Raw genomic sequence first — 15,369 nt, forward strand, 5'->3', positions numbered from 1 at the left:
GTGACCTTAGACTATAGTCTCAACCTATAACTTCAATCAAAAATGGCTACAATTTCAACCTAAAAATGATCAACTTTTAATATGATTTCAAGGCTGACATTCGTTGATGGAGTTTAATTAATGACCCATAATATACTCCTGAAAAGTATCTCTACTCAAAACGACTTCAAGAGAATGCATGTAATCTGAAAATTGTCGCAAAGTTCTAAGTTCTGCCAAATCTAGAAAGATCATGACCAAGCAAATTATATCTTCCTAAATAATCTCTAAATATTTTCAAACAGCCCAGACATAGTATTCGGAGTACTGTTCTGCTTATTGTAATTTTGGCTTCAAAGATAAAAGTTAATTGGATATATTGAAAGCCCCAGCAAAACTCCAGAAGTAAAAGTCATCCATTTTAATTAGGAACTGTTCAGAGCGTATCATGGTCGGCAATCATCCGAAATGCAGACCATGAGTCATTCTAATATGCAAATCACAAAGCAAGGGGCAAAATTTTTCAAAATGTGTTCTCTCCCACAGACTGGAATTTGCATTTAAAAGCACAAAAACAAATGTCTGAAAGATTTGGTCACAACATCAGCAAAAAGAAGCAAATCAAGAGAAGCGTCAGCTATTAACTCCCAAAAAGCCCTTTTCATATATCACTTGCTAAGGCACACAGAAGGGAGTTGGGATGGGGGCCACAGAGCTCCTCCAATCAACCAACTGACAGACCAAACAATTGTATGTGAATTAAGAATAAAATGATTGCAGATAAAATGCTGGAAAATCAAAGCTATGAGAAAAACCTGTACTTCCTTACTCTAATACAGAAACATATTGTTTCCTCGATTTGATGACGCCATCAAACAGAAGCTGCATTTTCAATTTAACAGCAGGCTTTTGAAGAAAACAAATGTGCATTTTTTTTGTTTCTTGTAGGCTGCTTTGTTTTCATTAACTAACCAACAACAGCATACATTTCACATAGTAATTTATCATTCTTTCCTTTTGCTAAAATTGTTTTACTTACGGAGACAAACAATTATTCTAAAAGATTTTTAACATTGTGGTGACACACTGCATTTCAAAATTCATGCTTGTTTGGTTTTTGATATATTTAGCAGCTTTAGGATTACGAGCATAACTTCGAAACACTTCAAAAATGTTAAGTTTCCTATGATTAAATGTATAGTCTAATTTTTGTCTTACTTGAATCATATTTTGCTGATTGTCATCCAGTTCTTCTTGAAAGTCAGACAGACATTTTAATAGGTAGGTAGTCACTGTCTGAGATATAGAAATATGAATTAATTATAGCAACTATTTCAAGCTTTCACTATGAGAGTTTTGGCAATTTCTACTTCCTTTGATTATATTGCCTGGATGTGAAAGGCATTTTTTGGTATACAAAATGACTGTATTTTTAAAACTATAGTTGTAAAGCTAAATTTCTTAAATATTTTAAGCAATGAATTACAGATCCAAAATTAAGTTAAATTGCAAATGCTACTGCTACTACTACTGCCACCACCACCACCACCACCACCACTACTACTACTAATACTAATACTATTATAAATAACTCAATAGACATATCTATATTTAGAGGATGCAAAATACTTTCACAAGAAGACCAAATCCATGGTCATTAGTCAGTGCTAGTCAATAATCATTTACAGATAGTTTTCTCTTCTGGCTGTAATGGAGTAGATTGCAGCAGAATGACATTATTCCCACTGTGAATACTTCCAAATTTATTTTAAATCCTTTTAAAGAAATTGGAGAGCATCTGAGATATTCCAAAGATTTGAGTGTCCACATTTTGAAAGAGAAGGGAAGTATGGTGCACCTATTTATCTGCATATTGCTTTTCTTCTCAAAATATTTTTTGATTCATGGACCATAGGAAGAGTCTGAGAAGCTGGTCAGTGAGTGACAACTAAGTGGCAGAGAAGCCAGTAATAGCTGTAGGCAACAGCATAAGACTGAAAAGACAAAAAACAGAAGTTAGGCCCACCAAGGTAGCCAAGGTAGGTTTTCATTGAATCAACATTCAACTTCATTAATTTTCTTCATCATTCGTTTGTTTCCTTTTGTACTGATTTCTGCTCTTCTCAGCTTTCTCTTATAGGCAGCAAAGATTTGGCTCTGCCTGTTAATTGGAGTGTTTATATAAGTTACATAAAAAATAATACTTGAGAAGATTGAGTCTAAATTGGCCATTTTGTTATTGCTTTTCTATTATTTCCATCTGTTTTGTGTTACTCTTGGCCTCTTTTCCTGCCTTCTTCCAACACTTCTTCTTTCTCATTCAAAGAAAAGGAATTTTACTCAATATGTAATCAAGGAGCCATTTAAAAAAATTAATGCTCGATGTGCGTAAGTAGAACAACCTTAGATGTCATCATGCATCATGCATGTCAAAATGCAAACAGGGTCATTTTTTTTTTCCTGAAGAAAGGAGGTATGTCAACAGAAAGGGAACACCAAGTTGCCAGGGATTTCTATGCTCAGGCATTCTGCCCTGTTTGTGGATCTTCATTCATAGCCAAAGTAAAAACTACTTTTTGTGGTGTCATCAGTGATGTTTAGAAAAATTCAGAGGTGAGGTGTGGTAGCTCACACCTGTAATACCAGCACTGTCAGAGACTGAAGCTGGCAGATCACTTGCACTCTGGAGGTCGAGACCATCCTGGGCAACGTGGCAAAACCCCATCTCTACAAAATAAAAAATTTAAAAATTAAAAATTAAATTAAGCTGAATTTTAATTATGCTGAAGAAAAATTCAGCTGCTGCTTCTTCTCTTTCTAAGCACATGGTAGGATCTACTTTCCCTGCCCTTTGAAATTAGGCATGGACGTGTAACTTGCTTTCATGGTGAAACATGAGTTGAAATAGTAAGTATCACTTTTGGGCAGAAATTCTAAGAGCAAACAAACAAACTGCGACATTTTTTTGCAGCACCTAGATCATAAAAGCCATATAAAGTCAGAGTCTCTGCAGCCTGAATACCTAAGTAACTGCAACAAACCTCCTGCTGGCCATGAGAGAAATAGAGTGTAATTTAAAAAACAAACAAAAGAAAATGTGTGGCAAATTGCTGATTTGGGGCTACTTATTACTGCAGCACAACTTAACTCATCCTTTCTGAGGATGATACCCTTTAAAATCTGTTGGCCAGTGTCTCCCTGTGAGCCGCGGGTCAAGTGCAGGTGGCTAAGGGTCAAGTGCCAGCAGCTAAGGGCACGCGAGGAGCCACCAACAGTTCAGCATTGGCTCTGGCATCAGGGTCATTGTGTCCTGACAACCTCTCTGGTAGCCGTTTCTGAGACAGCAGGTGCAGGTGTGGACGCTTTAGCCCTGAGCAGGCTCCACAGCTGCTTGCAGGTCTCTGCTAGTGCCCAACCCTTCTCTTCGCAGACCCCAAGCCCACAGCCCACATGCCTGGCAATGGCAGCCTTGCACCAGCCCATCAAGGCGATCCTGAAGAACAAGACATTCAGGATTTCCTCTATGGTGGCCTCGTCAGAACAGCCCTGTGGAAGTGTTGACAAAGAGCTGAGTAAAAAAAGCCAGAAATCGGATAAAATGAGCATCCTGGCGACATATCATCCAGCAGACAAAGACTATTGTTTAATGAAAATAGATGAACCAAGCACTCCTTACCATGGTATAATGGGTGATGATGAAGATGCATGTAGTGATACAGAAACCACTGAAACCGTGGTGCCAGCTACCTTAGCTAAGAAATTAGGTGCTGCGGAAGGCTTGGAACCAAAGTATTGGGTTCAGGGAACAAGCAAGCAGTGGAGAGGAGGACCTCTCAGCCGAAGAATGAGAAAAAAAGACAATTTGAAATGAAAAGGAAGCTTCACTACAATGAAGGACTCAATATCAAACTAGCTAGACGATTAGTTTCAAAAGACCTACATGATGATGACACAGGTGAAGAAATGTTGTGGACTGCAGATAGAGAAAGCATGAATACGAAAGAATCAAATTAAGGATCTGCTGCAAGTGACCAACAGCAAAACAAATCGCGAAGTTCATAGATTTGTTCAACACTGCAATTGTTGGATATAAACCCTGTTACTATAATGCATTGCTTCTTGTTCTCCACAATTCATGACTTAGGTACCAAAATGCATACCAGTTATTATATATTGCCAAGAATTAAATGATAACCTTAGAGACTGATTAGACTGAAAATGCCTAAATGATATATATTCTTGTGCCTAGTACTTTACCACAAATACAGTGTAATATCAAAGTCCCTGCTTTAAGGGAATGCAATAATGTATACTGGGACAAATGTACTTTATTCTTCTAACACAGTAAGAATTACTTGGAATTCTTTTTCCTGAAATGAAGTGCAGGAAAGCCCTGTGTGTCTTGGTTTAGTGATGGTTTCATTTCTAGCCAATTCTTTGTATCTTAATTTTTTGTTAGTACCAAAATAATCTGTTATACAAACAGACTTTTAAAATATATTCTGTATACTATATATATATAAGTCCAAAACTGCATTACTTATGTAAAAACACTCGTTAATATGTATAAGATAGTATATAGCTTTTCATGTGTTAGAGGTTAAACAGCATCTTTAAGGGGGAGAGGAACTAATTTATTTTCATCACTCTAAATGTGGTGGTAGGTCTTATAAAGCGTGTTGGGTTTTTTTAATCAAAAACCAACTGAACAACAGGATATATAGACTGATAAATATTCAGGCTGAATAGTGTTTTAACACTTGTCTACAACTTCATTTGTCTATTTAATTGAAAAGGATTATAAGAGTTACTGTCACATTTTCTGGCCTACTACCTTTAAAAATCCTGTTGAGTTTCTTTGTGTTTGCAAGGAAAGGACTGAACTTTTTCTCATCCAACTAGCTTTTTTCCCCACAAATAAATTGTCAGATTAAACCTGCACTAATGTCGGCTCTGTTTTTTGTTTTTGTTTTGTTTTTTATGTTTTCGGTACACTGGGCAGACTTCAGAGCAGTTTTTTAAAAAATAAATATTCTAATGTAGCTATCCCAGCATTCCCTTTAAATACCTGTCTTAACCTCCTGCTTTTATTTCCTACTCCTTTCCACACATATGCACACAATCCTTTACCTTTTAAGGGATCATTAACGTTGTAACAACATTAGAAACTCTTTCACTCCTCTGTCATTTGCTGCAATATTGAAATTCTTATTTTGACCATCAATGCCTATTAATTCTTCTAATAAATTGAGTAACGGCAGTACTGTAGGCAGGAAATAGTTTAACTGCTGAATTTCTATACCTCCCTGATTTACAGCTTGCTAATTAAATTGCTATTATTAGTTTGTTTGACTTACTTTGACTTAAGAAAACAACTAACTGAGGTTTTTGTTGTTGTTGTTTTGGAGGGGGGTTTTTTGCATGAGGAGAGAATTGTGTGTAACCAGTGATACGATTATTCCAGAATGTACAGACGGAAGTAAGCCTGAACATTGTTTAATTTAAAAACTTTTAATAGTCCCTGCTTTAAGGGAATGCAATAATGTATACTGGGTCAAATGTACTTTATTCTTCTAACACAGTAAGAATTACTTGGAATTCTTTTTCCTGAAATGAAGTGCAGGAAAGCCCTGTGTGTCTTGGTTTTAGTGATGGTTTCATTCTAGCCAATTCTTTGTATCTTAGTTTTTCATTAGTACCGAAATAATCTGTTATACAAACAGACTTTTAAAATATTTTCTGTATACTATATATATATAAGACAGCTTTTATTGAACAGCTTATCTTCCACTTGCAAGTTTATGGAAATATCAGTATGTCAAAATAAATAAAAAGTGGGAGAATTCATTGCTGTTAGAAGAATGTGCTTATTATTTTGATTTTTTAAATGGGATATAATCAAAAGACTGCTGAATTATAGGTGCAATATTCTACTAAACATTTCATCTAGTAATACCACTGATTTAGAAACAAAACTGTTTATCTCTGCTTTCTGAATTAGAATATTGGGATTACCCATTAAAATCTGTTTTCGGGGCTATAGAGATTAAGTCTGTATATATGTATGCACATATATTCATGCACTGAGACTTCTGATATTGGTTTTCTCATTTTTGAGTTCTTAGAAAGTATCCACACACTCCTTGTTTTTGGTAGAAGTAGCTGTTGTACAATGAAGAAAGGATAAGCCTTCAAACAGTTGATTCTTTTTGTGTTTTCCTCAAACTATTTTTTGAAATTTAAATCACAAGCAAACTGATTTTCTGGTTTTTAGAAAGTAGATGATGATTTCAGAGCAGTGAGACATGCCAAACAGCATGCTCAGTAGGATTTTAGATAGCCAAATGCAGCTGAGAAAAGGCATTTTCAAGTCATAAGTGGCTAATTGACATGGTATGAATGAATCAAAATAGGAACCATTATGATTCTAATTAAATTTTCCTCTGGAGAGAGGAATCTGAATGTTCAGTTCTAGTCAAGGTAGATTTTACTTTCAACTTTTTAATCAATATCACTTTCTGTGCTTAACTCTTTGGTGTCACCTTGTCCCTTTTCATTTGTCTAAAATTCTGAAAGGATGACCAAAATTTGACATAATGGTATAAATCGATTAACAGTAACTTTAAGTTGAAGATTGAAGCAAGATGCCATTTTCCCCATGACTTTCATTTTGTTTACATTTTTCCCCTTAACTTACTATACACTACACATATTGTAATAAAATACAATAATATGAAAATAAATCAATTTCAAAAATATTTTAGGTGAGATAATGCAGATTTTACAGCTTTGTGTGCAGACACACACACAAAGACACATACAATTTGAGTTTCTTCTTAAACAACGTTGTGTTATATTTTGCCAATATTCATGGTCTGATTTGTACTTTTGTATTCTACTGTACTCAATATAGAATTTAATTTTTTAGCTTCTGAAATTATTATGTTAATATGTAGAATCACATGCTTTGGGTATCATTAGTGCTTTCTGTCTAGTCCTCTTATAATTACACCTTTCTTTCTCAATATTCAATCTAAAAAATCTATTCTTAGAAAAACTTAAACTAATTTATCAAAAGGAAAGTTTGGGAAAGGCTACTTAATATGTATATCCCCTAGGTAGCCCATATATTGCCTTATTACTCAAAGACAAGAAAGTTACTAAAATCACATTTTGTCAATGAAAAAGGTTAAATATTGGGCTCAGTAAGGCATGTAATTGGATTCCAACTTATCTATATTTTTAACAAAGATCTGTAAATTACAGAATAAAAACTTGTAGCCTGTACCAGCCACTGAGATCTGCTAATAGTAAAGTTCCAAATCAATGCAAATAACTTGTATAGAATCATAAAATTATAAACCTTATTTATTAATTCAATATATACTAATTAACATAAATTTAGTTAATATCTGCCATATGCCAGGCATTGGGGATACAGTGGAAAATCAGGCAGATGGAGTCCTTTATGTCATCATCTTGCATTCTTACAGAGGAGTCAGACAATAAATGTATTTTTATAGTATAACATATGTAAAATGGTGAGATCCTAGAAGATTATAAGTCATCAAAAGTCTGAGTCTTCCTCTACTCCTTATGTGTCTCAGTTCCTCTGTGCTTCTGCTTTTTTTTTTTTTTTTGAGACGGAGTCTCGCTCTGTCGCCCAGGCTGGAGTGCGGTGGCCGGATCTCAGCTCACTGCAAACTCCACCTCCCAGGTTCAGGCCATTCTCCTGCCTCAGCCTCCCGAGTAGCTGGGACTACAGGCACCCGCCACCTCGCCCGGCTAGTTTTTTGTATTTTTTTAGTAGAGACGGGGTTTCACCGTGTTAGCCAGGATGGTCTCGATCTCCTGACCTCATGATCCGCCCGTCTCGGCCTCCCAAAGTGCTGGGATTACAGGCTTGAGCCACCACGCCCGGCCCTGCTTCTTTAGTTTAATTATACTGTTTCCTCCCTTCTGACTTCTTCTATTTCTATCCAAACATTCACTCTACATCATGGCTTCTGATTAGCCATAATTTTTGTTTCCTCCTAAATTTACCTTCCTTAGATTCATATTTCACCTCATGGTCTTTCTTAAGCATCCTATTAGTTTCAGAGCCCAATTCCAGCTTCTTCTATCTTTTCATATTTTTCATCTTAAATTTCCAAGAGAAGATTCAGATTGGTCCAGCAGGTCTTGGCATAAACCACTTACAAACATGTAGACTCCCCCACACTTAGATGAGATGCCCACCTCAATCAGTCAGAACCTGAAGAATAATGTCTTCCCTAGGCACACAATGACCTGGGGACAAAAGGGTCAGGAGCAGGGACATCTCCCTTGAGGAAGCAGTAGGCATAGCCCAGGATTATTCTGCCAGTTATAAGTGTACAAAGAAAAAACAACACCTCTACTTAGACTACAGGTTTTTAGCTGCCTATTCAACCCAAAATAAAAATGAGGAGAGTGATGGTTAATATTGAGTGTTAACTTGATTTGATGGAAAGATGTAAAGTATTGTTCCTGTTTGTGTGTCTGTGAGGGTGTTGCCAAAAGAGATTAACATTTGAGTCAGTGGACTAGGAGAGGCAGACACACCCTCAGTCTGGGTGGGCACCATCTAATCAGCTGCCAGCATTGCTAAAATAAAAGCAGGCAGAGGAACGTGGAAGGATTAGACTATCTAACTTTTCTGGCCTCCATCTTTCTCCCATGCTGGATGCTTCCTGCCCTTGAACATCAGACTCCTAGTTCTTCAGCTTTTGGACTCTTGGACCTACACCAGTGGTTTGCCAAGGGCTGTCAGGCCTTCAGCCACAGACTAAAGGCTGCACTGCCAGCTTCCCTGCTTTTTAGGTTTTGGGAACTGAACTGGCTTCCTTGCTCCTCAGCTTGCAGACGGCCTATTGTGGGGCTGCACCTTGTGATCTCGTGAGTCAATACTCCTTAGTAAACTCCCTTTCATATATGCATCTATCCTATTAGTCCTGTCCCTCTAGAGAACCATGACTAACAGAGGGAGCCACTACAGACCCTATATGTTAAAATGGAAAACTAGGCTTAAACTAAATTAAATTAAAAAGCCGACACATCCATCAAAACATGGTGTTTCAGTAGGACAGGTAAAACAGCATCTTCATATAGAAAAAACAAACAAAACAAAAATTTTGATCATCTGTGCTATGTATAAATGTAGATGAAATCTGTGCCTGTAATAGATGGCCAGCTCTTTCCCCTGAAGTTCAAGAAAAAATAAAACTGAAGATCATCAGAATAAGAACAACTGAAATGGTCATGGAGATGGGATGGGCTAGACACTTGAAACTACTCAGATTGTCAAGTCAGAGACTAAAATAAACAAAGGGACAACAGTCAAACTGTGTATGACATTACAATTCTGAACTACAATCTGTAGCTAACAGTCCAGGGAGCCAAATCACAACCTCTGCTGCCATCAACTCATGTGACCAGGACTTGGTCAATGACTGGCAGCTCTCCTACTTTTTCCTCTTACTTCTAACACAGGGCCAACAAAAGAAAGCCACGTATGCTCCCAAATCAATCACAAGGGATGCCTCATTTCTGATTAGGTCATCTCCAACTTCCCCAGGTCAACAGCCTTCAACAGGCCAACAACCTTCAATGCTGGAAGCCTTCTCTTTTATCACCTTATAAAGCTTTTATACTTGTACTTGACTTTGCATTTCTGCAAAAAACAAGTAATAGTAACTAACTCCCTGGAACAGGTAGCTTTGAATAAATCATCTCTGTTTATTTTCTGTTAGTGGTCTTCGTTTATTTCCACAAGAAAAAAGGTAAGATGACAAATATCTATAAAATCATAAATGATCTGCACAGGGAGAGCAATGACTTAAACAATAAATTTTGTTCTTTGATGAGGATGTAATAAGTTACTCAGTGTCTCTTAAGATTAAAGTCAAGGTCAGGAGATGTTCCCTGTGAAAAAGATTATAACAAAGTAAATAAATCATACAGTCATAAAGAAATAAATTCTTAAGAAATTACTTGTAAAGTTGATATTGTTATATATAGTGTTAATTCTGTTTCCTCCAAAATCAGGCCATCAATAAAAAATTGATTGAGACCAATAAAGTAGTAACTTCATAGTGACATACAGAAACCAAGACATATGAGGATTGACTCTGGTCCCAATCCTCTTCCATGAGGTTGTTCCAGATCTTTTCAGTGCTCTCCCTACCATCTACACTGCCCTTGCAGACCATGGTCTCTTATGACTTATACACCATGTTGCATGCAATGCATGAATGAGTGAATACTGGCCCATGGGTCTTGCTAGTATGAGTTAATAATTTCAGCTTCCTCAAGAAAATGTTAATTCTCTAAGGACAAAAACATAGAAGGTACATTTCCTGAACTACTTGCTTAGTAACAACACAGTTTAATTAAGTCAATCATAAAGTTTTACTTCAGAAGGAACCACTGTCACATGTACTTATGATACAACTATGATTATCTACATCACAGTTGTATATTGCAGTTGCTTGTTTTGTTATTATGTCCACTACCAACTAGAAAGCCCTTAGGGGTTGTTGGTCATTTTTGCATTTCCTGTACCGAAGAGAGTAGCTGGCTCATGATAGAGCCTTGATGTTGAATGTCTTGTTTGCTGTCGACTCCTACTCAAAAAAGAATTGTGTATTAAGCAGCAATGATCTGACCTAGGTAGCAACTGGTGCATTTTGCATTTCAGGGGTTAGAAAACTTTTCCTGAAAAGAATAAATAGTAAATTTTAGGCTTACAGGACATAAAGTCTTTGTGGCAACTACTCAACTTTACCCTTATCAGCCAAAGCAGCCCTAGACAATAGTAAACAAAGAGGGATGGCTGGGTTAATACCACTATGTTTACAAAAACAGATAGAGAACTGGATTTGGCCTGAGGCCCACAATATGCCTACCCATGAACATGGAATATCCATAGTTCAAAGAGAGATAGGAATTGTATATACTCTGTAAATCCAAATATAAGCAATACTTCACAAATGCATAATTGGAATGCCCAAACTGTTCCCAAATGTGATGCAATTTTCTGCCTATATTCAAAATGGAGGGAAATGTTAAATTTGAATTAGAGCTTAGTGAAAATACAGACAGACCTTGGCGAAATAACCCCTGCTCTAGGAGGAAAGGAATTTACCATTTATCCCCATAATAACACTGTTTATTGAAAGACAACTTACCATGAACCAAACTTTTAATATACATCATTTATTCAATCTCCCCAAAGAACACCACAAAGTAAGAATTATCGTTTTTATTTTAGACATAAACAAGTAGCAAAATAGCTTAGTGAACTTGTTGTTTGAAGTCATGAGATTTGTGCAAGGAAAAGACAGCTTTAAGCCCAGGACAACTCAACTGCATGAGCCATGTGCTTTGCAGACTGCAGACCTCCTCAGCAGGAGAGGGGAGAGCTGGTGTTATGGAACGTGTATATATTAAAACAATGATCTACATTGATAAAAATAAACATTACGTCTACTGAAAAGGTGATGTTTAATTTTCTTTTAGACCTTGAAATTTGTCACCCAAAGATGAGAAGGAAAACCTATAGAATGAAATGAAACTCTTAGGATTTAATTGAACAACTACATTGAAATTCTATTCATTATCTATACAAAATGCAACAAGTTGCATATATTTAAATAAAGAAGATTTCATATTAAAATAGTTCTAGCTATTTCTAAAATAGAAAATATAGTTTTCTATAATAAGCCAGACTATTTTTAGTTAAACACATTTGAAAGGTGTTTAAGAGTCCTACTTTGCAAAATGTTCACTAGTGAGAGATTGAACTTTTAAAATGTAACATTCATACAACTTGCCATGTACTCCACTTCTGGTAGATTTCTAAATTTTTTCCTTTCCTATCCATGGTCTTCCTTGATACAGATTCTACTACAAAGAAGCATGAGGATTTTTCTTGCAAACACACACACACACGCTCACACAAAAACATAACTGTTATATAACTGGCCCCAAATTCACTAAAATATCTCTGAAAGTTAGTTTGTTCTCCAATCTATTTTGACCTAAACTGAAAAGGAGTTCCTTTTCAAAGAATGCAACTTTATAGAAGCAATGCAGAAGCAAATGCTCAATTCCCAGGTGTACTACTGGAACTTTTCTTTTTGAGATGCTAATAAAGAGGGATTTTGTTGCAAGCAAAATGATGCTAATAACTAGGGGTTTTCTTGCAAACACACACACACACACACACACACACACACACACACACACACTGAAGCACATATACACACCCCAATAGTTCAAAGACATTCTTTGTTAGAATTCAAAGGCTTCCAAGCCTGCGCCCTCCTGCTCTGGAGACATCTCACTGACTCTGCACCCATCCCGGCCCCCAGGGAGCCCTCATGTGGCAGGGGCACCTCAGAATATTCCTACTCTCCCAGAGGTCTCCATTAACCTTCCCTGCAGACACCAGGAAACTCTTCACCTACAGTATCTTTTCCTTTCTTTTCAATGGTTTTTAAAAGTCAAAATTTTATCCCTTTTTTTTTAAATAGCAACTTAACATTCAGGTTGTTTTGAAGGCTTCCCAGTCAAAGACTGCACAAATGAAGGCTCTTTTAGCACTCTCACCCACATGGTCCATATGTTATATTTTGAAGAGGCAAGATGTTATACACAGCTTTGGTAAATGCAGTGAGGCTAAATGAAGTCAGAAATTGTGATATTTGCATTTACTCTTTAACTGTGATTTTGCTTCATTGTACTAAATACAGACAGACAACTTTGAGCACAAGAGGCAACAACAATAACAAAAAAACACCCACTTGTCTATTTGGGTTGTTGTTTTGGATTTTTTCTTAACCACCACTTTGTGAACACATTCAAAGTTTCAACTTTATTACCTCATTCTAGTCATTTTTTATTTTTGTTTCTTCATTTAATTTTTTTTACTTATCTCATTTCTTTTATAACTTCCTATAATGCCTAGAATATAGAGAAGGGAAGTAAGGAAATAATGTTACTGGATAACAATCTCCAGGGCTGTTTTGAGGTCAGATTAGAATGCAACAGATCAGACTTGCCTTGAACTCGTGACTCACATGATGTAAGCTACCATCAGGATGAATGCTGGGATGTGTTTGTCATTCAAGGATACTGATATGACCGTACAGTGAACAGAAAAGCTGAGGAGGAGTGTATCTTTGTTGTTGGATTTCAAGTATATTCCCAAATGGCTCTTGACAATGACAGAAGAGCAATGCTCAGACACTCTCCTTGTCAAGCTGTGCCAAACATCTGGGCGAACGCTGACAAAGAAGAATCAGTCAAATCACCTGTCGTTGAATAGTCATGAAGTGAAATGCTGCCTTTGGAAACATCAAACACAACCTTTTGATGTTGTCTTTGAAGCTAAAATTCTATGAAAGATGCTTTGTGCTTCTCACATAAAAATCATAGTGTCTCATGTACAGAATGAAACCACTTAGAGAGGAGTGGGAGAGTGATGGAGATGGTGTTCTAGGGACTGGTGTATCCCTTAGCAGAGAAGATGGGAGGCAGAGAGCCTCCTCCCAAGGTGCCGCTTTTAAGAAATAGAATGGGTGCACCACCAAAGAGAAGCTAACAGTTAACATCTAATGAGGTCTCTCTGTGCCTGCATGGGATCAAATATTTCACATACATTGCCCCATTTAAGTAAGCCTGAAAACAACTGCAGGATATAGTTTGTACTGCTATTATTACTGCTAATAGTACTAATAATAATAGTAGCTATGACTTACAGAATGATTGCTATATATCAAGAACTGTTCACAACACTTAATATTGATATTTACTTATTTAGTCCTCATGACAACCTTTTAAATGACCCCCATTTAATAGATGAGGGACTTGAGACCCAAAGAGGTTAACCTACCTGAATCAACGTACCTTAGGGAAACAAGAATCTGTGTAAAACAGGTATTCCTGTTTTTTGTTTTGTTTTGTTTTGTTTTGTTTGAGATGGAGTCCAACTCTGTCACCTAGCCTGGAGTGCAGTGGCACAATCTAGGCTCGTTGCAACCCCTGCCTCCTGGGTACAAGTGATTCTCCTGCCTCAGCCTCCCAAGTAGCTGGGACTAGAAGCGGCTGCCACCACACCTGACTAATTTTTGTATTTTTAGTAGAGATGGGGTTTCACCATGTTGGCCAGGCTGGTCTCGAACCCTTAATCTCAGGTGATCCAGCTGCCTCAGCCTCCCAAAGTGCTGGGATTACAGGCGTGAGCAACCGCACGTGACCAAATATTCCTATAGCGTACTACAAAGCATAACACATTCTATATGTCCCTGGAAATCTGTGACAGTCTCCATCTAAAGTACTCTGCCAAGGGATCACCCTTTGCTTATTCACCAAACAATAATTAGAAATAGCTATCCCTTATGGAAAGTTCATTGTGCAAATAAACACTGTGCTAAGTGCTTCAAGTGTATTAAATTTCTGTATTTTATTTTTTTGTTTCTATTTAGAAAACTGAAAGTCAGAAGGGTTAATTAACTTGCCTAAAGTCATACAACCACTAAACAAGAGAGTCTGGACTTATGCTGTGAGACTAAAGTCCTGCATCACACATGGCAGTAAGCACCACCCTATGTGTTCATTTTTTAGTAAGTAACATGGTAAGGTCTTGGTTAGATGTCAGAGATGCTGAGACAAAAAAGCAAGCTTCTTGCCAGAGAGGAGGTAAGGGTCCACTGAACAAGACATGTGTAAACCAGCAATTACAATACCTTAAAAATAGTTGTTTTAATTAAATGGGCTGCAGCATCAGGAAAGCACATCATATAGGACATAGCACTTGACCTGCTACTTGAGCACTACATGGGAAGTTAATTGTCACAGTGACATTGGGCTAGAGGCAAATAAGGGTCTGACAGAGAATAAGAATATGCTTTTTCTTGTTTTAAATATCAACCAAGTGAGATTTATTTCAGGTATTCAAGACTGGTTCAGCATTCAAAATCAATTAATATGATTCATCGTATCAGCTGACTAAGAAAGAAAAATCATAATATCTTTTCAATAGATTAAGAAAAGCTTTTGACAAAACTTAAAATCTATTCGTGAAAAAAATAAATAAAACTCTCAGAAAAACTAGAAATAGAGATGAACTTCTTCAACTTGATAAGTACCTCTACAAAAACTTAGAGCTAATATTATACTTTAATGGTGAGAAACTAGAGGCTTTCCTCCTAAGATAAGGAATGAGGTGAAGATGCTCACTCTCATCACTTCTACTCAATATCATACTGTAAGCCCTAGCTGATGAAATAAAACAACAAAAATAGTAATAAAGATTGGGAAGAAAGAAATAAACTGCCTTTGTTTGCAGATGACATAATAAGCTATGTG

At 36.8% G+C, this 15,369-nt stretch overlaps 1 pseudogene; it reads left to right on the top strand.

Annotated features, from left to right (window-relative positions):
• The first annotated feature begins 3,385 nt into the window (after nucleotides 1-3,385).
• LOC111542128 lies at nucleotides 3,386-4,041 on the top strand (annotated as a pseudogene).
• Nucleotides 4,042-15,369: the final 11,328 nt, after the last annotated feature.

This window comes from Piliocolobus tephrosceles, chromosome 15 (assembly GCF_002776525.5).
Source record: "Piliocolobus tephrosceles isolate RC106 chromosome 15, ASM277652v3, whole genome shotgun sequence".
Taxonomy (NCBI): Eukaryota; Metazoa; Chordata; class Mammalia; order Primates; family Cercopithecidae; genus Piliocolobus; species Piliocolobus tephrosceles.